At 32.2% G+C, this 27,498-nt stretch overlaps 1 long non-coding RNA gene across 2 annotated transcripts in view; it reads left to right on the top strand.

The window, feature by feature from the left end:
• LOC141563455 (uncharacterized) overlaps window positions 1-27,498 on the top strand; it is a 1,961,515-nt gene that overhangs the window by 1,046,751 nt on the left and 887,266 nt on the right. The gene's annotated exons all lie outside the window — the stretch shown is intronic.

Raw genomic sequence — 27,498 nt, 5'->3', positions numbered from 1 at the left:
TTACTTTATTTTATTTGGTTGATAATTATTTATTTTATTTTTGTTAGAATAGGTCTATTCTCTATCTCTCACCACACCACTGAAAAAATAAGAAAAAAAAATATTGTAACAAATAAGCATTTTTATTCCTACAATGTGGCATAATAATATTCCATTATTTTAATATACCATAATATGGTTAGATATTTCCTAGGTCTTTGAAACTAGGGAACATGTTTGAACTATATATTTCTATGCTTATATATTCCTTTCCATTTTGTTTTATTATTCTTAGTGAATAAGATGATCTTCATAGTGAATTAGCCAACTAATAACTTTACTGGTTGAAAGGAAATGTACAGCTTCCTGACTTTGGAGGCATAATTGAAAATTGTTTTTTCCAGAATGGTTATATGAATTCACAGCTGTACCAATCATACATTAATGTGACAATTTTTTTCATAACTTCTCCATCATTTTTCATTTTCCTTTTTTTTTTTTTTCATTCTCCCTTACCCCCTTCACCCTATATAATGAATATGAGGAAGAAACTGAGTTTCCTGGAAAGGCAACTCTCTAATCATAATATGCATTTGAAAAAAGTAATTCAAATAACACAATACCCATTTTATAGATGAGGAAACTGAGGCTCAGAGAAATAACTGGTTGCAATTGTTGTGAGGTGAGTTACCAAAAGTCAGACAGTAAATGACTGGAAGAGCAAGGACCATAACACAAGTTTCCTGACTCCTCTTCCAGATCTTTTCCCACTATAAAATGATAAAAGAATTTAGAAGAGCATTATCTTCTTTCTAGCAAATGTCTTTATGGAGAGACATTAAAAAAAGAAAGAAAGAAAGAAAGAAAGAAAGAAAGAAAGAAAGAAAGAAAAGAAAGAAAGAAAGAAAGAAAGAAAGAAAGAAAGAAAGAAAGAAAGAAAAGAAAGAAAGAAAGAGAAAAAAAAGAAAGAAAGGAAGGAAGGAAGGAAGGAAGAAAGGAAGGAAGGAAGGAAGGAAGGAAGGAAGGAAGGAAGGAAGAAGAAGAAAGAAAGAAAGAAAGAAAGAAAAGAAGAAAGAAAGAAAGAAAGAAAGAAAGAAAGAAAGAAAGAAAGAAAGAAAGAAAGAAAGAAAGAAAGAAAGAAAGAAAGAAAGAAAGAGAAAAAAAGAAAGAAAGGAAGGAAGGAAGGAAGGAAGGAAGGAAGAAGAAAGAAAGAAAGAAAAAGAAAAAGGAAGGAAGGAAGGAAGGAAGGAAGAAGAAGAAAGAAAGAAAGAAAGAAAGAAAGAAAGAAAGAAAGAAAGAAAGAAAGAAAAGAAAGAAAGAAAGAAAGAAAGAAGAAAGAAAGAAAGAAAGAAAGAAAGAAAGAAAGAAAGAAAGAAAGAAAGAAAGAAAGAAGAAGAAAGGAAGGAAGGAAGGAAGGAAGGAAGGAAGGAAGGAAGGAAGGAAGGAAGGAAGGAAGGAAGGAAGGAAGGAAGGAAGGAAGGAAGGAAGGAAGGAAGAAAGAAAGAAAGAAAGAAAGAAAGAAAGAAAGAAAGAAAGAAAGAAAGAAAGAAAGAAAGAAAGAAAGAAAGAAAGAAAGAAAGAAAGAAAGAAAGAAAGAAAGAAAGAAAGAAAGAAAGAAAGAAAGAAAGAAAGAAAGAAAGAAAGAAAGAAAGAAAGAAAGAAAGAAAGAAGAAAGAAAGAAAGAAAGAAAGAAAGAAAGAAAGAAAGAAATTCTGAGCACATGAACAGAATGTTTCCAACTAGAATAACTGTCACAGTACTGTGGAGAGAATCAGCACTCTTAAAAGTGCTCCAGTCATATTAGAAAGGAGAACCCGCCAATCCTCATTTAGCATGCAGCTAATAACCTCCACTTCAGTTTCATTCCAATTAACAATTAAAGGAAGTTAGTTGACAGAGATGTCACCAATGTGACGGTTGGGAAAATAAAATTACAAAAGAGACACAGTCAGAGACAGAGAGGGAGAGACAGAAACAAGGACACACAGAAACAGAGAAAATAAATCTTGAATTAGAAAAGAAGCCTAGAAGGGAGGAATTGATTACAACCTCAAAATGAACCACTACTAAAATGGTTTAGTTTAAGAAAGGAAGATCAGAGCTACCTTCTTTTGGAAAAAGTGACAATAAGAGCAGAAAACCATGAGACTATTACAGAAGCACACAATCTCAGAAGTGGGAAGAGATTGTTGGGAAAATCCACCCTATGCTTTTCCAAAAAAGGAGTCCACTCTTCAGTCAATCTTTTTTGTTGTAAGATCTCAGTGTAGGAACTCTATATACAGATCAGAGCTGCTAGCCCAGGGCCTGGCACTTAAATGACTTTTAATAAAGATGTGTTGACTAATTAGCTAATTGAGATTGATTTACAAAGCATTATCCTAACATCAATGTGAGAAAGATAGTGTAAGAATGATTATATCTCTTTTATGGATGAAGAAAATAAGACACAGAGTTAGATTCACTTCTTTGGCATGGAGACTTATAGTGAAAGGGAGCACCCTCATTAACTTCCAAGCCAGATAGTTTTACTTTTGGACAGCTCTAATGTTATGGCGTTTGTTTCTTTGCTTCTCTTGGCAGTTAGGAGCAGAAGTGATCAAAGTGCTGAGCCTGGAATCAAGAAGACCTGAATTTAAATTTGACCTCAAGAACTTAGTAGCTCACTTAAATTCTGTCTATATTTATTTGACTATACAAGGGAGATGATAATAGCACCTACCTCCCAGAATTGTGAGAATCAAATGAAACAATACTTGTAAAGTGATCAATACAGTAGATGGCACTTAACATGTTTTATATATATTCCCCCACTTCCATTCAGCCTAATTTCATCTTTCTATAATTTTACATTTTCTATTAATTGCTTCCAGTCATAGTCTTTGGGACTAAGCAGAATATGGATGATGTCTCTATAACATGAAAATTTTTCAAATATCTAGAGACAGCTTTCTTAATCTAATCTAATTCTAATTCTTCTAGGCTAAAAAAAGCCTGTTCCACATGTGTCAGGAAAATTGTAGATCTTTAGAATTAGATAGAATCTCAGTGACCCTGCAGTATAAACCTTCATTTTATACTGGAGATAATTAAAAAGAAAGAAATTTATATTACTAATATAAAGTAGAGAGGTTTGAACTCAGGTCTCCTGATTATTCATATAGTACCTTTTCTACAAAATAATTACTCTACCTCCCTTCAGGGAAAGGTTCTTTTTCTTGTTTGTGGTCAGAGATTTATTTTTCTTGTTTTTTTTTTTTTAATTTTAAAATATTTTATTTTTCTCCAATTACATGTTAAAACATTTTGTTGACATTGAAGAAATTACTTATTAGTAGTTTTTGAATCTTTGATCTTGTTATTGTGAGGCCTCCTTCCAATGACACAGATTATAGCTTCCTTTCCTTTTCCCCCTTTGATGATCTTTATAAGTTATATGGTTAAGAAATAAAAATCAAATGAACTGCAACATCATTTCAACAATTCTTGAAGAGTTTAATAATGTCCTTTGTTTAATACTCTTCTATCTAAAAATTATTTCTTTGGTAGGGATAATGAAGCAAAATAAGAACTAAATAATCCTGCACTCTGTGCATCACCCATTATCTTTATCCCACCCATACAAGTCCTTTCCTTCCACTGATTTTTTTTCCCTTGACCCAAAATCAAACTAAAATTTTATTTTGCTTTCATTAGAATTCATTGTAACACTTAGCTTAATCTTTTAATATTAATCTCAGAACACAAAATTATTTGTTGAGATTTATCCTATTACTTTTTCTTGCTTGCCTTTCCACATGTCTTTTTTTAATCATTTTAGTGAATTGGCTTAGTATATTTACATTACTATATTATTTTGTGTCATATATTCTTTTTCCTTCATGAATGAATTTATTTGCATTTGTGTGCCTATGATTTCATACTTTAACCAATTTTTCATCAGTCATACACTGGATTTACTGGGTAAAATTTAAATTGTAGTCCATACTTAGATCTCTTCTTAACTATTTGAAATTATTTCCCTCAAATCTATGTAAACATATCAGACCATGTCATTTTCAACATTTCTTTTCTTCATATTTTATCAACTTATTAGTTATCTCTGATCACCATCGACTTAAAAATGACAATAATTTTATTTTTCTGTATGGTTTTAATTATATATCTTATGTTTAATTTATGGAATAAAAACAAGCATTTCCATAAAATAATATGCTAAAATCATGCTTGTACATGAAACCATGAATCTATTATGTATACCTTGCTATTGCTTATAAATATATAATGTGTCATTTAAATTTCTTTCCTCTTCCCCCCCCACTATCCCTACCTTAGAGATGACTATCTTTAGATACAAATGTATATTTGTACGCAAAATCATTCTGTACATGCTTCTATTTATCATTTCTTTCTGTGGATGCAGATAGCATCATCCTTCATTCTTTGTAGTTAATTTGGGTACTTGTAATAGTAATAATGAGTTAGTATCTCAGAGTTGTTCTTAAAATAATATTGCATTTACTGTGTACAATATTCTCTTGGTTCTACTCATTTCATTCTTTATTATTTCAAGCTAGTATATCCATGTTTTTCTAATATTTTTGAGCTCATGGTTTCTTATAGCACACTGTTCCATCACAGTCATATACAACTTGTTCAGTCATTCCCCAATCAATGGACATCCCCACAATTTTTAGTTCTTAGTATTTTTTGTATGTTTTAAAGAATTCAGTAATTATCATAGCAATTTAAGGACTGTTTAACCACTTTGATTTTGAACAGATATGGAGATCACACAGCTGCCTCATTAGATGACATCTCTTCCTTCTTATATGATGCCTTCATATAAGTTTTCTAACCTACTTCTAAAATTCCTCTTTCTGTGCACTTAACCTATAGAATATGCCTAAATGTATTATTGCCTCAATTTTTGTTTTCATTTATCCTCATCCAAATACTTTGATTCTCTCATTCATTTATTTTCATATTAGTAAATATTTTTTGTTATATCTTATAACATATCGATACTTATCTTGCCCATTATTGAATAAACTTCATCTCTCATTAACAGAAAATTTCAGATATGGGGAATAGTGTGCCTGGAAGTTGCATATGAATTGTACATATGCCTGTAGGCATAGGAACAATAAAATGCAGAAAATGACTAAAAGTCTGGTTACATAGAGGAGACTAGATGGAAGGTATGAATGGTAGATAAAGCTAGAAAATAAATTAGAAGTAGATTATAGTGGGCCTTGAATGTCAGGTCAAAGAGGTAGACTTTATCACACAATTGCCTATTTAATTAGTCTCTTAAACAAAGCTGATCCATTTTAGTAGTGGTTCATATTGAGGCTGTAATCAATCAAACAAAACCAAAATAAATGGAAAAAATGAATGAATCAAAACAGAGTGGCCAACACTGCTGTAGTTTTGCTAAGAGCCTCCTATTATGTGTCCTGTGCAGGACCTCTCCTCTATGGGCCTCCCAGTGCTGCACCTTCACTCAGTTGCGTCACTCCCCCTGGCCCATCCCAAATGACACAGACCACTCCTGAAGTCTTTCTAAGATATAATCTGTTGGAAATTTGGTACTCTCCAAATATTTGTGCTTTCTGTCACTCCAAAATCCATTCAGAAATTTCATGTAGTGATTTTGAGAGAAACCAAGAACTCAGTCAAAGTCATGTCTTCTTTCCACCATCTTTGCTTTACTCCCCTCCATATAGTTGTATTTATCACATCTAACACAAACTATTCTGTGTTTATTCTAGAACTTTGTGTTTTTTCCCATTTCATGGAAATTTAGTTGGGGATAGTAACTCTAAGGAAGGGAATTCTAGAGAGATCACACTAGTATCCATTTGGCACTATTAACTCTAACCCTATAAAGTTTGGTAATAAAGTCCCTGTTTCCTTGTATTTTGAGTCTTTATATTTCCTTCTAATTAAGTAATCTGGACTAAGGGCCAAGGGAAATTTGCCTTGAAGAGAACTCCTTTACAAGTCTCATTTTTCTGTATTTATCTGTATGAGCCTATAAGCTATTATTGGTAGGTTCTGAGATTTTTAAGTTACCATGGGTTGACTACTACTAATGAAAAATGAGCATACTAGCCCACATTCCTATCTGAAAGTCCTATCTGAAATGCCTATCTGAATTTAGTAGGAAGGATAATAACAATAGTTAATACCTTGACTCCTTTACCCAGCAAATTTCATTTATAATGCTAAGAATAGGAGCAGAATTTATATAAAGATGTATGGTCACAAAATGCTTTTTATTATTTATTTCATCTTAATCCTAGAAACTATATGAACTATGTTTTACATATGAGGAAACAGATCAGAGAGATATAGAGACTGGATATAGTTGGAGATTGGTAAAGCTTGAACCAAATCTCTGGGCTTTTGACTCCAAATCCTATGCTTTACCTCTCCCTGCCAAAAAAAGAAAAAAGAATAAAAACAAAACAACAACAACAACAACAACAACAACAACAACAAACAAAACAAAAACAAAACAAAACAAAAAAAAAATGGGCTCATCCAGTAAATGAGTGAGTAAATGGCTATCTCAAAATTCAGAATGCTCTTTAGTAGGAGACAGTGTAGGTGGTCTCCTTTTGTGATGATTACATCTGGAAAACATCTATTAGAGGCTTAGAGGAAGGATGACTTAAATCCAAACATTCTGTTTTGTAACCATCTCTGCAATAGGTAAACATTTCAGTTATCCTGGGAACTCAATTGAAAGAAGCAATATTTTTTCCTCTCCACCAAAATATGGAAGCCTACTTGAAGTTTCATGAAACTTGTGATTGACTGAGCACAACTCAAATCAGAACTGGAGAGAAGAGGAATCAAGCATTAAGGTCAATTTAAACAATTTCTCCTGAGTTAGAGTAAAATATAATAAGCATCACAAATTAGGGCTTAACAAAATTAAATAGAGGAGAGTTTTCTTGCATTTTTATTTTTAGCAGAAGCCTCGAGAAAATTCACTGGATTTTTTCAAAGCTTTCTCCCTTTTCCTAGAAAAACACCAAGACATCTGTGGTTTCACTACCGAAAATATTGCTTTTGCCCACCCAGATAGTAACCCTTCTTCATCTTAGGAGGTGGCCTTCATTAGCTTCTCTGTCCGGATTATCGTAGCAGTCTCACCAGCCCTCTGGAGATGAATCGTTCTAGACAGGCTCTCAGGCAACATTTATAATGCATTACAAGGCCCATGCATGGACATATTCCAGCTTAAAAAATTAATAATAATAATAACAGAGTATATGCTAGCAAAGAAATTGAGGACTCAGGATGAACATGAAGTTTAGATGAGGGAATAGAGGATTTCTTTGGTAGAGAAATGTCATTAATTCACATAATCAATAAAGATCAATATCAGAGAATATAAATTAGAAGATACTCCAGAAGCAAATCCATTTCTGAATTGGATTCTCCTTTAAAATATACTCAACAAGAAGCCTTCTAGCTATGTTCTTAACACTTCCATTGAGGTCCAAAGCCCTTCTCTTCAGTAAACCTATTTTTTTTTTTTTTTTTTTTTTGTGGGTAGGTTGCTAGAAAGGTTTCCTTCTTCCCTTCCTTCCTTCCTTCCTTCCTTCCTTCCTTCCTTCCTTCCTTCCTTCCTTCCTTCCTTCCTTCCTTCCTTCCAGTCTTCCTTCCTTCTTTCCATAAACCTTTCCATAAAAGTCATGGTGAAAAAAAAAAAAATAGCTTTCTGTCCCTAAAAAAAAACAACCACAAAAAGCAAAACAAAACAAAACAAAACAAAACAAAAAAAAAACAACAAAACGACAAAAAAAAACCTCAAGAAAAATAAAGTAAAATAAAATTTTAAAGGGAGAGAGAGTATTCTTCTATCTATATTCAGATACAATCAGTTCCTTGTCTGTGTATAGATAGGATTTTTCATCATAAATTCTTCAGGGTAGTCATGGATCATTGTACTGCTAAGAATATCTAAATCATTTACAGATTACCATCCCAGAATTGCTATTATTTTGTATACTGTACATTTTACTTTGCTTGAGGGCTTTTATGGAGGGCTTTTCCTAATCATTTCCCATAGAACAATAATGTTAGGAAGGCTTTCTTTACATTGAGCTGAACTTGCCTCTATCAAATGAACAGAAGAAAATGGTAACTTACTCCAGTATCATTGCCAAGAAAGCCTCAAATGGGAACACAAAGAATTAGATACAACTGAAAATAACTAAACAACAAAACAATTTCATTTATTCATTAATTCAATAATTTATGATCCTATTATGTTCCAGGCAGTTTGGAATAAAGGTTAGAGAACTGGCCTTCAAGCCAATAACATCTAGTTTCAATTTCAGTGGTTATGTGACTCTGGGCAAGTCCTATAACTCTCAGTTTTAGCTCACACTTTAAGCAGATAGTCTTAACCTGAGGTTCATCAAAGCAGTATCTTGAGAAACTTAAGAGAGTCCATGAACTCAGATGAGAAAAAAATAATCTTTATTTGCACTCACTTCTAATTTGAATTTAGCATCCTTTTCATTTACATTATTCTAAGTATGTCTATAGGCTTTACCAAATTTCCCAGAGTCCATGATATATAATAAAGCTAAGAATCCTCCAAGATTATACTTTTCAAATTGCAGCTGTTTCCACTCATTTTCGACATCTCTATCATACCTGCTTCCCCATCTGCTCATTTTATTTTGTTTGTTGTATTCTCCAATTATATTATATGTTCCTTGAGAGCAGTGATTGCCACTTCCTTTTTTTTTTTTTGTATCTATATTTATATCCACAGCCTTTAGTACAATGGTACTATGGCTCTTGAATGAAAAAAAAAAGTGTTAAAACTTTGTAAATTTTATGGAATTATGTAAATTATTATATTACATTGCCCAATCTGAAATTTATAAAAGATTTCCTTGATGGGAGGTCTCTAATGAAGACTCAGGTATAGTCCTGATCCCCAAATCCTGTGTGTCAGATGCTTTTTTTCTAGATGCTAAATATGAAATCTCATAGGAAATAATCCCTTATATCAAGAAGCTTATATTCTACTTTGAAAATTATACATACACACAGCAATAAATCAAAGTTAAATATGGTATTATAAAATATCACAAAATTGGAATTTTCTTAGATTCTAAGAATCTAAGGAATATAGAAAAGAATGATGCCCTGGGGTCAGAAAGAAAAAAAAAAACTTCGTTTAAATCCCATTTCTGAAACATACTAGCTGTGTTACAGTGGGCGAGTCATAACTTCTCAAAGTATCAATTTTCTTGTCCATAAGTGGGGAAGGTGAATACTAAATAGCCTCTGAGGCCTCATCCCATAATTCTAGATTTCAAGAATCCTAAAAGGTTTTGTGCGGAGAGGAGAACAAAAGTGGAATTCTCTTTTCTTCCTTCTAAACAAAAGCAAACAGAACTTATTCTATCTTCCCCATAATAGCCTTTCTTCTTTCAACTAAATATGTTAATTTCGAAAAATTTCTTTGTGCTTATCCTGTATATCTCTCAATATAAGGAAGACTCCTATAGGTCAAGAGCTGTTTTTGTCTTTGTATTCCCTGCAAGAAGAAGAAAACAAAGCAGATATTTACTAAATAGATTATTTTGATGAATAGAAGGGTCCAAAACTAGTCTAGGATATCTGTGGATCCCATCACTAACTCTGTGTACAGATCATAAACAAATTGATTTACTTCCATAAATCTTAATTTCCTAATTTTTAAAAATGGATAATAATAGAGCATAGCTAAGTGGTACCAAAAATAAAACACTTTGGAATATGGAGGTCTGAGTTCAAATTCTACCTGAGAGCAGTGCTCCCTTAAATGAATCACTTCATTTACCTCAGTCTCAGTTTCCTCATCTGTAAATACCCTTGGGTTATTTTAATGATTCATTGATTTTTACCATATTGTCATCTAGCAAAATTGATTCAGCTTTGGTACTCCTACCTACTTATCAGTAGTCTATGTTCCTCTGTTTAGATAGTGGAGCCATGTCCTCCTCAACTTCCAGGTAAGATAGGGAGATAGGAGACATATCTCGTCAGACATCTCACGTCCCACCTGATTGCTGAAATACTGTTTCCACTTATTTTGGACCTCCCCACTCTACCTTCTCCCTCATTCACTCATTTTATTTTGTTTGTTGCCTTCTCCAATTAGATTATATGTTCACTGAAGGCAGGAATTATATTTCTTTTTCTTTCTTTTTTTTTTTTTATTTTGTATCTGTATTTATATCCACAGACTTTAGTGCCTAGAATAGGAGGTATCTAATAAATATATATTGACTCTTGAATGAAAAAAAGTAAAAATCTCTGCAAAAGTTATGAAATTATATAAAGTATTATATTACATTATCTAAATGTTTATATTATGATTATTATTGTTTTGTTGTTATTATCATTGTTATTTCAGTGTGCCACTATGAAGAAGTCTCATTAAATCAGTAAAGACTACATGAAATGAATTACTATTGTTATTTTATTTGATATATTTTTCTCCTATTTTAAATATTTGAATTGAATTAAATATATTTGGAGGGGCAAAAATAAAAGAATATTTCTGTGTCTTCTGTAATATGGTCATTTATTTATTAGAGAGAATGCTAACCCTATCATTCATTAGAAATTGCTTTGTCCAAAGTTAATGATCTCTTAACTACCAAATCCAATGGCTGCTTCTCCTATGAGACTGGGACAGTCTTTTGCCTTTCTTTATATCTCTATTACATCTCCAACACTTAGCACAGTACCCAGCACATAGTAAGGAATATAGATGTTATAGTGATTAGAATTCCAGGCCTGGAAGTAAAGAAACTCCTCTTCCTGAATTCAAATCTAAACACTTACTAGCTATATGACCCTGGAAAAAGTATTTTTCCCCCCTGTTTACCTCAGTTTGATCATCTGTAAATTGAATTGGAGAAGGAAATGGCAAGCTACTCCAGTGTTTTTAACAAACAAAAAGGTGGACATGATTGAATAAAAAATGAAGACCAGCACATAATAGGCACTCAATAACTTGCTACAGGTCTTGGAGAAAAGAAAACATGTGTTCCCATACCTTTTCTGATACATTCAATATATAACCACGAACAATTTAATCCTTCTGAGAATTATTTTTTGTTTTGTTTTGTTTTGTTTTCATCTGTGAATTATAATGTCTATACCCCCCATTTCAGAGGGTTACACTAAGGCTAAAGTTAGAATATGTATAAAGCACTTTGCAATCCTTAAAGCATCTCACAAATGCCAGCTATTATTAGTGTGGACTATTTGGATTAAGAAAAGGTTATTTGTTTGTTGTGTTGTTTTTCTAGGCTTGAAAGACTAGAGGAATCCATTTACTTAGGAAACCCCAGGCAGGTGCATGAAGTATCAAAGACTAAAGGACTAAGGGAATCGGGTGCAGTCTTTTAGGAAATAATGATCTCACCCAAGAGAGGCATATATTCAGTAGGCAGGTGGTACTTTCCCCCCCTCTCACCTAAGGCAATCCGTTCTGCCTCTTATGAATAAGTTCCTCAATTATCTTCATGAAAAAAGAAAAATTCATTTCTATATGCCTTGCAGATGTTGCATTCTGTAGTTGTCGTGTTACTAAAGTATGAATTTTCTGCCAAATTCATTTCTCTTTAGCAAAGACCTCTAATAAAAGATGGTTGTAATTCAACCACCTATTCCTCTATTCTGTTTTTATTGTGTGTATGCAAAGGACCCCTCATTTAGCCTCACTCACACAACCCTGTTATATTAGACTTTGAAAAAGCTCAAATTCTGCACAGAGAGGCTCAGGTGGTTAAATTTCCATTCCCTTTTATTAGAGAGGATTGGTAAGAAACAGTGGACTTGGCCCCTCAGGGGGGAAAAACCAGGGCACTAACTACTTAGTGTAATGGCCAAGGAACAGAACACAACATTGAATGGTAATGCAACATAGAAAGGACTCCTCTAGATTGTGTAGTGGTTTCTATGACAGCCTTACTTAAGTATAATAAAGTGGAGACAGCGGTTTCCATCCAGTGATGTTGTTAAATTAATGCCTTATTCCTTTGTGTTAAGTTGTAACAGAAACACACACTCATTTCAGACCCTTCACAGTTTCTACAAAAATAGAATTATCTCCAGACTCCTCTCTGTATCTCAAAGCTCTGATTCCTTAAGTTTTTCTTTGTTCCATCTAATTGCTTAAAACTCTTAACCAGAAAACAGATTTTGCAATCATCCTGATTGGTTACTATTATCATTGCATCATTGTCACTGTTATTTTTAATGCTAAAAACAGTAATAGTAAATGGTTATTTGAACAGATATGTAATCTGATTACTATAAGCACCTCTTTTCCTATTGGAGATCTATTCTTGGATTTTGATTGTTTGTCCATTTAGTGAATTTTCTGTAAAGGATCCATACAAATTCAAGGCCTTTCTTCATTCTTTTGAGATTTTGTGGTGATCTGGTAATACTTTTTTGTTGTTGTTATTGAAATGTTTCAGTCTTGTAAGGCCATATTATTGTTAACAACTTAGGGCACAACTAACCAAGGCAGGACTGTTAGAAGGTGATTATACCAAGATCAAAGGATTTCTACTGACTTTATGTTGTTATTGTTAGAGTAAAACCGATTTTAATCTAGAACTTGTTTCAATTGTGTTCAATTCTTTATGATCCAATTTGAGGTTGCCTTGGAATTTCCTTCTCCATTTCATTTTGCAGATAAGGAAACTAAGGCAAACAGGGTTAAGTGATTTGTCCAGTCACAACTAATAAGTATCTGATACCAGCTTTGAATTCAGAAAAGATGTCTTCCTAACTTCAGACCTGGCACTCTATCCATCATCTAGTTGCCATTATTTAGGACATTGATGATCAAATATTTAGTACTAGTGTATAGGCAAGTCACTGCAGCTCAGTTTTTTCAAGTACAAAATGGAGATAACAATAGAATTACTGTGGAGATCAAATGAGATATTTGTAAAGCACTTAAATATAGTACATAGCACATAGCAGGTACTTGATCTACCCCTGTTTCCTTCCTTCTTTTTTCTCATCATAGTTAAATACTTGCAGTGATCACAAACTATATATAACTCATCAGAATATCCATCTTTTTTAAAACCCAAATATTCCACTAGAGTTTTGAAGCATGAGAAACCAATATTTCTGAAGAATTTAACTTGTGATCCATCCAAAAGGCTAAGAGCCAAGATTGTCATCAAATATTTGCTTTGGCAATCAATGTAAAGGGGAGTGTCACAAGGATTGCCATCAAGGCACTGTATAATTGAAAAACTATGTTTATTATATAGCAACAATAAAGGATGAGAGAGACAGCCTAAATGCTGCATGGGTACACATAGACATTAAACCCTAAGGTCATTATTACTAATTATACTTTTAATAAGATTATCAAGGGTATAATAATTAATTAATTAATAATAATAATAACCTACATATCTTTTGTGGACTGCTAGGTGAAGTGGTGTATAGAGTGTTGGACCTGGTGTCTGGAAGGCCTGAATGCAAATTCAGTCTCAGACACTTACTGGTTATATGACCTTGGACAAGTTGCTTCATTCTTCCTCAGTTTCCTCCTTTATAAAATGAGTTGGAGAAGGAAACCATTCTGATATCTTTCCCAAGAAAACCCCAAGTAGGGTCACAAAAACATGAATGAAAGACTGAACAACAAAAAACAAGATAGTTCTCTAAGATATTTAACTTTATGACAACTTGGGAGTTACATATTACTAACATCCTCATTTGATAAATGAACAAACTGAGGTTGGCAAAAGCGAAGTTATTTATCCAGGATCACACAATTTTTTGGTATTTTATCTTTCTACTCCCTTATTTTCTTTATTACTCATATTCTAACTTCCTCCCCTTGAATGTTGTTTCTTTGAGGGATGGATCTCAAGCATCTTAGCTTTCTCTAAGTCTAGATATTTGACTCTCTGGTCAAAGGATCTAGAATACAACCACAGGTTCTGTGGCTAGCTCCATATGACTAGATTTTATGAAGGATCCATAAAATAGCCTGAATAAGAAAAGCAAAAATTTGAAGGTATAGATGAGTCTGTAAGTGATGACATATGAAAGAAAGATCCATATAAATAGATGATGAACTGTTAAAATAATGCTCATTCATACTGATATAACACTGGTAAGAAGAAAATAACACCTGTAAGAAAAAAAATCAATGTGGGCCATTATCTTATAGAAGCTTATTATATAGAACTTGAGGGCATCTTAAAACATAAGATATTAAAACAGCACTAAGAATATTGAAGTTGGAAAAAACTTTGTAACTTGAAATTTAAAAAAAAAAAAGATTTTCTAGAGGCAAATGACCTTAAAGATCTCATTAATAATATAACAAAGTAAAAATAAGGCTGGATCTCGATTCAGGAGACCTGAATTTGTGTCTTGCTTCAGACATTTGCTAGATATATAATGTTAGGGAAGTGAATTAAACTTTTCAATTGAAAATTTCCTAATTTCCATAGCAGGGAAAGCAATATTTGCAATACCTAATTTGCAGAGGTTATTTTTTGGGAAAAAAATCTTTGGAAAATATGTCATTGAAAAAATAAATAATTTCTAGATGTCCACACAGCCAATATCAATGACTGTTCTATGAATCCATATCTTTTTAATTCCACGGACAATTTTCTCTCCACTATACCACGTTCATTTAAATGTTGTTTTTCTGTAATCTAAGCCTCTCATTCTTCAGAAAAAAGAAACCAAGTCCCAGAGCTATACAGGCCAAATTTTTGTTGCAAGGAAATGACCATTAAGATCATCATGAAAATTTCCACTTTTAGAGAAACATCACCTTTGCCTATATGTAAGCCTATCTGGAAAAAAAAAAAAAAAAAAAAAAAAAAGGGATGCAATGTGTTCCACTTTCTCTCTTTTAAAGACATGGCCATATATAAAGTAAAAAGTTTACGTAAACTGCAGCTCAACTCTTTTACCACCTACTCTCCCAGAATAGATCTGTCTGTGTCTCAAGCTTTAATCAGTATCTCACTGAGTAAATAGTGGTAATCAAAAAGATTTTTTTAATACTTTAACCCATTATATTTAATTGGGCTCTTTAAGTAACAGAGTATTCAGGAATAAATAGAAACCAATGAACCTTTAACACTAACAGCACTCAATGTTGTTTATCTGACTCACTTCAGTAAATCACACATGAAAAGAAGGGTCGGGATTCAATGTGCAGTGCTGGATTACTACTTGGTGGCAATAATTATAAGGGAGAATTTAGCATCTCATCAAAAGTTATAATTTGAAGTAATAAACCTTCCAACTAATCTTATACCTAAAGTTGACAGTGTAGATGAGCACGCTGCACCTGTAATAAGGGACTAAATAAAAGAAAACCCTCCTGATGCATGTTTATGTAAGTTTGAATTCTACACATATTTATGAGGGAATTTATTTCCGCTCCTACACTGATCAAATTATTGCTCTATTTGAAGATATCAGACCATGGGACTTAATTCACAGGGCCGTCTCTAGAAAGAGGAAGATAATATGGCAGTCACATTTATAATGAGATTGGGGGTAGAACTTAGTGTAAGCTGTACGATCCTTAGAGGACAGACTGGTTCAATTATCCCCAGTACCCGATACATACTAGGGAATTACTAAATGTTTCATGAGTGACTAATTTATTAGTACTAAAAATATAATAGTCTGTACCAAGATAGTCTGTGTAATAAATATTATGAATCATGTTCAGTCACCCCACATCATGAGTCCTGCTCTAGGTATAGTCATACTAGATTGGACAAAGAGTTAGTACATAGGAAGTTTTGTATTATTCTTAGATTCTGAGATCTTTGCAGCAGAGGGTAATGGCTTATACATAGCTGATAATAATATAAAATAAATCATGAGAAGCACATACAAAAGGTATAAAATACCTCTTGTAATCTGAAGATGAAAGGCTAAATTCAGAGGAACACAGTTGTATAATAAGTATAAGAGATTTCAGAGATAATTTAATCTACCACCTCTACTTCCCATTCCTTTTTTTTTTTTTTTTTTAACAGATGAGGACTCTGGGGACCAGAGAAGTGAAATGATTTTCTAAAAGTAAAACAGACAACAAGTAAAACAGGGTGGATTAAGACTAGGCCTTCTCTTCCCAAATCAGTTACTCTTTTCCTTTTAATGGTTCCAGCCTGGTAGGGTAGCATAATAACAAATAGCAAGCAAAAGAGATAAAAAGTGTAGGGATCAAATGAGAATTGATAGCAGAGCCAGTTTGTAGCTCTTAGAAGTCACTATTTTTATTTCCCCCTGGCAAGTGAAGTAACTATGTTTATTTCCTCCCTTCAGTCTTGAGCCTGTTCTAGAGAATCTCAGGGAAAAGGAAGTGAAAGTATCTTACTAGAATAAGGAATGCCGGATTCCAAGATTGATATGACTTGTAAGGCAAAAAGTTCCTGAATGGGACACATGGGAGTTGCCTCAGAAGTGTTTTTCATTCCTGGTAAAAGGATTCTCAAAGACCTGCATCTGAATTCTCCCTTCTTTAACAGATATGAAGACATTTTTGATTACAATCTTAACCTGCAGACAACTAAAGGAAAACAGCAATGCACAATAGAAAATTTAAGAAAACAAATCAACTTACATAAACATATTGTAACAACAAATCCCCTAATGATGTTTTTTGTTTGTTTGTTTGTTTTTTAAGAATCACATTTAAAATATAAACTCTTAATAGACTCACCTTCATAAAGGCTTTTTTTGTAGCTTCAGACACTATAGTAACTGTTTAAATATATACTGTTTTAGAAAATCTTTTAATAAATCAAGAATAATGTTTCCCGACTTCAAGTTCTTTGTATATGGATTACCATGTCACAAGAAAAATAGCCATCCATTTAAAAATGTACTAATGTACTTAAAAATATATATATATATATATATATATATATATATATATATATATATATACACACACACACACATATATATATACATATATATATATATATAATATGGAATGATGTGATATTTGTAAAGTATTTTGTTAACCTTAAATGGTATTGTAAATGTAATTATTTTCATTTTTATTATATTGCTGGGAAAATGCATGGAAAGGATATAAAATTATAGTAATTGCTCTCATGTTAAATATCAATGTATCAAAGAATATAGGCAGTTTAATAATTCCAGATTGCTCTCCAAAATGATTGTATAAGTTCATAGTCCCACCAATAGTGAATTTTGCTTATATGTTACGTTTATTTATTTTTAAATTTCTTTATAAAACATGTTGAGAGAGAAAAATCATAATTGGGAGAGATTATTAAAAAACTGAAAAAAGGAAGTGAACGTAACAATGTTTATTTACATTCAGTCACCTTAGTTCTTTTTATGGTTGCAGATGGCATTTTCTGTCTGAAGTCTATTGTGATGCTTTAAGATCACTGAACCACTGAGAAGAATCAACTCTTTCAAAGTTGATCATCACACATTTTTGCTGTTATTGTATACAATGTATTCCTAGTTCTGCTTGTTTTGCTCAGCATCAGTTCATATAAATCTTTTTAGGCTTTTCTAATAAGCTTGTTCATCATTTTTTATAGAACCTTCATTTATCACAATTTGTTCAGCCATTCCCCAACTAATGGGCATCCACTAATTTTTTATTTTTATTTTTTTAAACTGAGGCACTTGGAGTTAAGTGAATTGTCCAGGGTTATATAGCTAGGCAGTGTTTAGTGCCTGAGGTTATTTTTGAACTCACATCCTCATGACTTCAGGGCTGGTGCTCTATCCACTGCACCATCTAGCTGCTTTGATGCACTATTCTCTAATTCTTTGCTACCACAAAAACAACTGCTACAAACATTTTTGCACACATGGGTTCTTTTTTCTCCTTTATGATTTCCTTGGGATACAGACCAAGTAATGGCTCTGCTGCTTCAAAGTATATACACAGTTCTAAAGCCCTTTAGGCATAGTACCACATTACTCTCCAGAATGGATGGATCATGTCACATTTCCACCAACAATACATTAGTGTCCCAGTTTTCCCACTTCTCTCCAACTTTTATCATTATCTTTTCCTGTCATTTTAGCCAAACTAGAGATGTGAGATAGTACTCAGAATTGTTTTAATTTTCATTTCATTAATCAATAGTTAAGAACATTTTTTCATGTCACTATAAACTATAAATTAATTTCATAATCTGAAAATTTTTGTTCATATTCTTTGACCATTATCAATTGGGGAATGACTTGTATTCTTATAAATCTGACAAAGTTCTTTATATATCTTAGAAATTAGATCTTTATCAGAAATACTGGCCATAAGGATTTTTCCCCAACTTTGTACTTCTCTTTTAATCTTGTTTCTGTTGATTTTGTTTGTGCAAAACCTTTTTTAATTTAATGTAATCAAAGTTGCCCATTTTGCCTTTCATAATATTCTCTAGTTCTTTAGATTGCCAAACTTATTGCTATAGAATCGGGCAAAATAGTTCCTAACTATTACTTTAATTTCTTTTTTTCATTTTCATCCTTTTCATTTTTTATTCTGGTGATTTGGTTTTTTTCTTTCTTTTTCTGATCAAATTAATAAAATATTTATCTAATTTGTTAGTTTTAAATGAAACCAAATCTTAGTTTTGTTTATTAGTTGAATAATTTTCTTAGTGTCTATTTTGCTAATCTCTCCTTTGATTTTTAAAATTTTGAATTTGGTTTAATTGAGTATTTTAATTTGTTCCTCCCCACCACCAGAATTTTAAGTTACATGCCTAATTATTTCTTTCTCTATTATATTTATGTAACTATTTGGCATATTGGTATATTGTCTTGCTTTCATTTTCTTAAATGAAATTGTGTATTGTTCCTGTGATTTGTTGTTTGACTCACATCTTCTTTAGAATTGAATTGGGTTTTAGTCTATCTTTCCCTGGAACTTTATTGAATATAATTTTTATTGTGATCTGAAAAGGAAGTATTTAATACACCTACTTTTTTCATTTTATTGTGAGGTTGTTATGCCCCAATAAGTACATGGTGAATTTTTGTGTAAATGTCATGTACGCTGAGAAAAAGGTGAATTCTTTTCTTTCACTATTCAATTTTCTCCTGAGGTCAATCATATCTAGATTTTCTTTATTATTGAATTCCCTAGTTGTTTTTTGTTTATTTTGTGGTTAGATTTGTCTGATCCTGATGCCTAGGTTTAAGTCATCTCCTAGATTAGTTTTACTATCTATTTCTTCCTGTAACAGGCTCAATGTCTTCTCTGCTAATTAGCCTATTCTACTACTTGGTAATACTCATTTAGTGTTGTTATTACTTCATTATTTACATTACTATTTATCAAGATGTACTTTCCCTCCTTAACTTTCTTAATTAGATTTTTTTTCTTTTGCTATATCTGAGATAAGAATTGCCACTCTTTTTTTTTTTTTTTTTTTTTTTTAATCAGCTGAAGCTTAATTGTTCTAGCCTTTTTCCTTTATTCGGTACATGTCTCTCTTTGTCAGATGTGTTTCTTATAAACAATATATTGTAAGATTCAGTTTTTTTTTTTAATTTTGTTATTTTTATTGCACTTTTTATTTAAAAATATACATAGATCATTTTCAACATTTATTGCTACAAAACCACAAATATCATGCCACAAATATCATGCCATACCAGACAAATTAGATCAAAAAAAGAAAAAAATGAGAAAGAAAACAAAATAAAAGCAAACAACAAGAAGAGTGAAATATTATATTGTGGTGCACATTCAGTTCCCACTGTCCTCTCTATGGGTGCAGATGGCTTTCTTCAACACAAGACCATTAGAAGTGATCTGAATCACCTCATTGTTGACAAGATCCATGTCCATCAGAATTGATCACCACATAATCTTGTTTTGCCATAAATTATAATCTCTTAGTTTTTTTTTAAATAATAGTTTTTATTTACCAGATATTTGCATAGGTAATTTTACAACATTGACAATTGCCAAACCATTTGTTCCAATTTTTTCCCCTCCTTCCCCCCCCCCCAGATGGCAGGTTGACCAATACATGTTAAATATGTTAGAGTATAAATTAAATACAATATATGTATAAGTGATCAAACAGTTGTTTTGCTGAACAAAAATAATCGGACTTTGAAATAGTGTACAATTAGCCTGTGAAGGAAATCCAAAATGCAGACGGACAAAATTAGAGGGATTGGAAATTCTATGTAGTGGTTCATAGTCATCTCCCAGAGTTCTTTTGCTGAGTGTATCTCAGTTCATTACTGCTCTATTGGAACTGATTTGGTTCATCTCATTGTTGGAGAGGGCCAAGTCCATCAGAATTGCTCATCATACAGTATTGTTGTTGAAGTATATAATGATCTCCTGGTCCTGCTCATTTCACTCAGCATCACTTCATGTGAGTCTCTCCAGATCTTTCTGAAATCTTCCTGTTGGTCATTTCTTACAGAACACTAATATTCCATTATATTCATATACCACAATTTATTTAGCCAATCTCCAATTGATGGGCATTCACATAGTTTCAAGTTTCTGGCCACCACAAAGAGGTCTACCACAAACATTCTTGCACATACAGGTCCCTTTTCCTTCTTTAAGATCTCTTTGGGATACAAACCCAATAGCAACGCTGCTGGATCAAAGGGTATGCACAGTTTGATAACTTTTTGAGCATAGTTCCAAATTGCTCTCCAGAATGGATGGATGTATTCGCAGTTCCACCAACAATCTATCAGGGTCCCTGTTTTCCCACATCCCCTCCAACATTCTGCATTACCTTTCTCTGTCATTCTAGCCAATCTGACAGGTGTGTAGTGGTATCTCAGAGTTGTCTTAATTTGCATTTCTCTGATTATTAATGATTTGGAGCATCTTTTCATATGACTAGAAATAGTTTCAATTTCTTTATCTGAGAATTGTTTGTTCATATCCTTTGACCATTTATCAATTGGAGATTGGCTTGATTTCTTATATAGTAGAGTCAGTTCTCTATATATTTTGGAAATGAGGCCTTTATCTGAACCTTTGACTGTAAAAATGCTTTCTTAGTTTACTGTTTCCCTTATAATCTTATCTGCATTGATAACCTCTTAGTTCTGCTCATTTCTCTTAGGATCAATTCATGTAAGTCTCTCCAGGCCTCTCTAAAGTTATTCTGCTGATTGTTTCTTTTAGAAAGTTAATAATCCATAACCTTCATATGCCATTATTTATTTAGTCATTTTCCAATTGATGAGCATCCACTCAGTTTCCAGGTTTTTTTTGCCACCACAAAAAGAGATTCCACAAACATTTTTGCACATGTGGGACCCTTTCTCTCCTTTATGATCTTTTTGGCATATAAGCCTAGTAAAAACACTGCTGGATCAGAAGTTATGCACATTTTGATAGCTCTTTGGGCATAGTCCTAAATTGCTCTCCAGAATAATTGGATCAGTTCACAACTCCACCAACAATGTATTAATGTCCCAGTTTTCCCACATCCCCTCCAATATTCATTGTTATCATCTTAGCCAATCTGAGAGGTGTGTAGTGGTATTTCAGAGTTATTTGATTTCTCTAATTAATAGTGATTTAGAGTACTTTTCTTATGACTAGAAATTGTCATCTGAAAGTTGTTCATATCATTTGACTTTTTACCAATATGAGAATAACTTGAATTCTCATAAAGTTGAGTCAATTCTCTCTATATTTTTAAAATGAGGCCTTTATCAGAACCCTTTGAATCTAAAATTGTTTTTCCACTTTATTGCTTCCCTTCTAATCTTGTCTGCATTAGTTTTGTTTATACAAAGCCTTTTTAACTCAATATAATAAAAATTATCTGTTTTGCATTCAATAATGTATTCCAATTCTTCTTTAGTGACAAATTACTTCCTTCTCCACAGATCTGAGAGATAAACAATCCTTTGTTCTTCTGATTTGCTTATTATATCATTCTTCATGTCTAGATCATGAACCTATTTTGACTTTATTTTGGTATGAAGTTAGATGTGGATTAATGCCTAGTTTCTGCCACATTAATTTTCATTTTTTCCCAGCAGTTTTTGTCAAATATTAAGTTCTTATCTCAAAAGCTGAGGTCTTTGTGTATTGTCAAACATTAGCTTACAATAGTAATTAACTATTCTGTCCTGTTAACCTAACCTCTTCCACTGATCAACTACTTTTCTTATTCAGATATTTTCTTATCTTATGGTTTTGATGACTGCTGCTTTATAATATAGTTTTACATCTGGCATAGCTAGGCCACCTTCATCAGCATTTTTTTTTTCATTAATTCCCTTGAAATTCTTGACTTTTTGTTCTTCCAGATGAACTTTGTCATTTTCTAGATCTATAAAATAATTTCTTGGGAGTTTGGTATGGCACTGAATAAATAGATTAATTTAGGTACAATTGTCATTTTTTAAATATCCCCTCAGCCTACCCACAAATATTTGCTATGTTTCCAATTGAATAGATATGACTTTATTTGTTTGGGAAGTGTTTCATAGTTCTGTTTATACAGTTCCTGACTTTGCCTCAGGTGATAGACTCCCAAATATTTTATATTACCAATATTATTTTAGATGGAATTTCTCTTGGAATTTTTTGTTGCTAGGCTTCATTGGTAATATATAAAAATGCTAATGATTTTTATGGATTTATTTTGTATCCTGCAGCTTTGCTAAAGTTGTGAATTATTTCTAGTAGTTTTTTTTAGGTGATTCTCTAAGTATACCATCATATCATCTGCAAAGAATGATAATGTAGTTTCCTCATTACCTATTCTAATTCCTTTAATCTCTTTTTCTTCTCTTATTGCCAAAACTAACTTTATAATATAAAATTGAATAGTAATGGTGATAGTCAACCTTGTTTCATCCCTGATCTTACTGGAAGTGGATATAGTTTGTCCCCATTACATATGATATTTGTTGATAGTTTTAGATAGATGCTACTTGATCATTTGAAGGAAAACTCCATTTATTCACATATCCTCTAAGATTTTTAATAGGAATGGATATTATATTTTATCAAATGTTTTTTTTTTCTATATTTATTGAGATAATCAAATGATTTTTGTTAGTTTGATTATTGATATAGTCAATTATGCTAATGGTTTTCCTAATATTGCCCCAGCCCTGCATTGCTAGTATAAATCCTACTTGATCATTGTGTATTATCCAGAGGATAACTTTTGGTAATCTATTTGCTAATATTGTATTTTAAAATTTTTACATTAGGGAAATTGGTGTATAATTTTCTTTCTTTGTTTGATCCTACCTGATTTAGGTATCAGCGCCTCTGTCATAGTGTCATAAAAAGAATTTGGTAGAACTCCTTTTTTCCTTGTCTCCCCCCCCCCCCAATAGTTTGCATAGCATTGGAATTAATTGTTCTTTAAATGTCTGGTAGAATTCACATGTAAATCCAACTGGCCTTGAAGATTTTTTTTTTTCCTTAGTGAGTTGATTAATAGCTTATTCTATTTCTTTTTCTAAAATTATTTAAGTAATTTTTGTAGATATTTTTTAAATTTCACTTAGATTTTCAAATGTATTGATATGTAGTTGTGCAAAATAGCCCCTAATTATCTCTTTAATTTTCTCTTTATTAGTGGAAAGTTCTCCCTTTTCATTTTTGAGACTAACAATCTGGTTTTCCTCTTTTCTTTTTTAAAACAGATTAACTAAAGATTGATTTATTATTATTTTTTTTCTTCATAAAATCAACTCATAGTTTTATTTATTAATTCAAAAGTTGTCTAACTTTCAATTTTATTAATCTTCCCTTTTATTTTCAGAATTTCAAATTTGGTATTTAATTGGAGGATTTTAATTTGTTCTTTTTCCTAGCTTTTTTAGTTGCAACCTCAATTTATTGATCTCTTTTTCTATTTTATGCAAGTAAGCATCTAGAGATATAATATTTTCCCTAATAACTGCTTTGGCTGCATCTTACAAATTTTGCAGTGTTGTCTCATTATTGTCATTCACTTGGATCAAATTATCAATTGTGTCTATGATTTGTTGTTTCACCCATTCTTAGAATTGGATTATTTAGTTTCCAATTAATTTTTGGTCTATTTTCCCCTGGCCTTTTATTGCATGTAATTTTCATTGCATCATGATCTGAAAAAAAAAGTGTTTATTATTTCTGCCTTTCTGAATTTAATTTTGAGGTTTTATGTCCTGTTGTATGATTAATTTTTGTATAACTTCCATGTACTACCAAAAAAAAGTGTTTTCCTGTATCCATTCAGTTTTCTCCAAAGGTCTATCATACCTAACTGTTCTAAAATTCTATTTACTTCCTTACATTCTTTTGTTTTTATTTTGTGATTTGATTTATTTAGTTCAGAGAGAGTAAAGCTGAAATCCCTAGTAGTATAGTTTTATTGTCTATTTCTTCTTACAACTTTCTTAACTTCTCTACAAATTTGGATGCTATACCACTTTGTGCATATCTGTTTCTCTTTGATATTACTTTATTATTTATGGTAACCTTTAGCAAGATATAGTTTCCTTCCTTATTTCTTTCTATTGGATCTATTTTTGCTTTTGTTTGATCTGGGATCAGGATCGTCACCTGAAGCATAATAGATTCTGCTCCAGTGTTTTATCTTTACGCTAAATGTATCACTCTGTTTTAAATGTATTTCTTGTAAACAGCATATTGTAGGATTCTGGCTTTTAAAGTATGCTATCTGCTGCCATTTTATAGGAGAGTTCATCCCATTCATAGTTAAAATGGAGAATTCTGCATTTCCTGACATTTTACTTACCCCAAGTTTTCTTTTACTCCTACCCAGCATTTTGCTACCCAGAGCAAACAGCTCTTTGCAGACCCTTCCCCTTTCTTATATTTTTTCCCCTTCTACTTCTATTCTCCCTTCTATTAGCCTCCCACTTTCCTTTCTCCTTTTCCCCTCCTATTTCCCCTCCTATTCAGTGAAAAACTTTTCTTTGAAGCTAAATATGTCTTATTGTTTTACTTTGAGCAACATCTGATGAAAGATTTATACAATGTCCACCCCCATCTGAAAGTTGTAATAGATCTTTTCGGCCTCTCCATGTGATGTAATTTACCCAGTTTTCATTCCATTTTTCCACTTCTTGCAATAGAATCATCTTTCCTCTTCTAGTTTATTTTGTATATCATCAAAATAAAATCAAATTATACCTGCACCATCTAAGTATATCCATAACAGAGATACAGATTTTAAGAGTTAAACATACCATTTTCCAATATAGAGATATAAACTTTTTGACTTTTAAAAGCAAGTTATTTTTATTTCTTATTTTCCTTTTTATGTTCCTCTTGCATTCTGTATTTGAATATCAAAATTTCTGCTCTGGTCTTTAATTATCAGAAATGAATAAAATTGACTTGTTTCATTGAATGTTCATCTTTTCCCCTGAAAAATGATGCTCACTTTTGCTATACAGATGATTTTTGGCTGCAATCCAAATCTCTTTGCCTTTTGGAATATCAAATTCCTTTGATCTTTTAGAGTAGAAGCTGCTAGGTCTGGGAAATCTTGATTGTGGCTCCTTGATATTTGAATTTAACTGTTGGGAAAACTGGAAATTAGTATGGCAGAAATTAGATATGGATCCACACTTAACACCATATACCAAGATAAGATCAAAATGGGTCCATGATTTAGGCATAAACAATGAGATAATAAATAGATTAGAGGAACAGAGAATAGTCTACCTCTCAGACCTGTGGAGGAGGAAGGAATTTATGACCAGAGGAGAACTAGAGATCATTATTGATCACAAAATAGAAGATTTTGATTACATCAAACTAAAAAGTTTCTGTACAAACAAAACTAATGTAAACAAGATTAGAAGGAAAGTAACAAATTGGGAAAATATTTTTACAGTTAAAGGTTCTGACAAAGGTCTCATTTCCAAAATATATAGAGAACTGACCCTAATTTATAAGAAATCAAACCATTCTCCAATTGATAAATGGTCAAAGGATATGAACAGACAATTCTCAGATGATGAAATTGAAACTATATCCACTCATATGAAAGAGTGTTCCAAATCACTACTGATCAGAGAAATGCAAATTAAGACCACTCTGAGATACCACTACACACCTGTCAGATTGGCTAAGATGACCGGAACAAATAATGATGAATGTTGGAGGGGATGTGTGAAAACTGGGACACTAATACATTGTTGGTGTAGTTGTGAAAGAATCCAGCCATTCTGGAGAGCAATCTGGAACTATGCCCAAAAAGTTATCAAACTGTGCATACCCTTTGATCCAGCAGCATTGCTATTGCGTTTGTATCCCAAAGAGATCTTAAAGAAGGGAAAGGGACTTGTATGTGCAAGAATGTTTGTGGTAGACCTCTTTGTGGTGGCCAGAAACTTGAAACTATGTGAATGCCCATCAATTGGAGAATGGTTGGGTAAATTATGGTATATGATATTTGAAATTTTTGTTTTCTTTCTAGCTGCTTGCAATATTTTCTCCTTGATTTGATGATTCTGAAATTTAGCTACGATGTTCTTTGGAGTTTTCATTTTGGGGTCTCTTTCAGGGGGTGATTGGTGAATTCTTTCAATAGATATTTTACCCTTTAATTCTAGAACATCCAGGCAGTATTCCTCATTAATTTCCTGAATGATGATGTTTATGCTCTTATTTTCATCATGGTTTTCAGAAAGTCCAGTAATTCTTAAATTGTCTCTCCTAGATCTATTTTCTAGGTCAGTTGTTTTTCCAATGAGGTATTTTACATTTTCTTCTATTTTTTCATTTAATTAGTTTTGTTTGACTGATTCTTGACATCTCAATGAGTCATTCACTTGCATTCATTCAGTTCTAATTTTTAGTGAATTATTTTCATCTATTGGCTATTTTATCTCCTTTGCATTTGGCTAATTGAACTTTTAAATGAGGTCTTTTGTTAGTTGCATTTTTTTCTTATTTCACAGATTTTGTTTTAAATGAATTGGTTTCTTTTTTATATCTATTTTGTAAGGAGTTATATGCCTTTTCAATTTCATCAAATCTATGTTAAGGCATTTTCTTCATATAATTTTTGTTTTTCCTTTTCCAAATCTTCTTGCAAAGATTTCATTTCCTTTCCCCATTTTTCTTCTCTTTTTAAAATATATTTTTAAAATTATTCCAAGAGAGGCATGTGAAGTAGGAACCAGCTTATATCATCCTTTCAGGCTTTATCTGGAGACAATTTATCTTTGGGATTCTCAGTGTTTGAAGTCTGTTCTTCTCTTTCTCCATAAAACTATGGTCAGAGTTCTTTTTGCTTTTTTGCTTATTTTTTATAGGTTCAGATATGCTCTTAAGGCAAATGGAGTTACAGCTACTTTAGCTCACTCTGGAGTTGGTGCTGCTGACTGACTTCTGGTGCTGGGTAGGCATGGCCAGGTCATGTGTTTTTCCGGGCTTAAGAGGCTCACAATTTGTTTTTTATATTTGCTTTGAGTGTCTCACAG

This window comes from Sminthopsis crassicaudata, chromosome 3 (assembly GCF_048593235.1).
Source record: "Sminthopsis crassicaudata isolate SCR6 chromosome 3, ASM4859323v1, whole genome shotgun sequence".
Lineage (NCBI taxonomy): Eukaryota > Metazoa > Chordata > Mammalia > Dasyuromorphia > Dasyuridae > Sminthopsis > Sminthopsis crassicaudata.
Note: the sequence above shows the minus strand (reverse complement) of the source record. Positions and strands in the feature narration are given on the sequence as shown.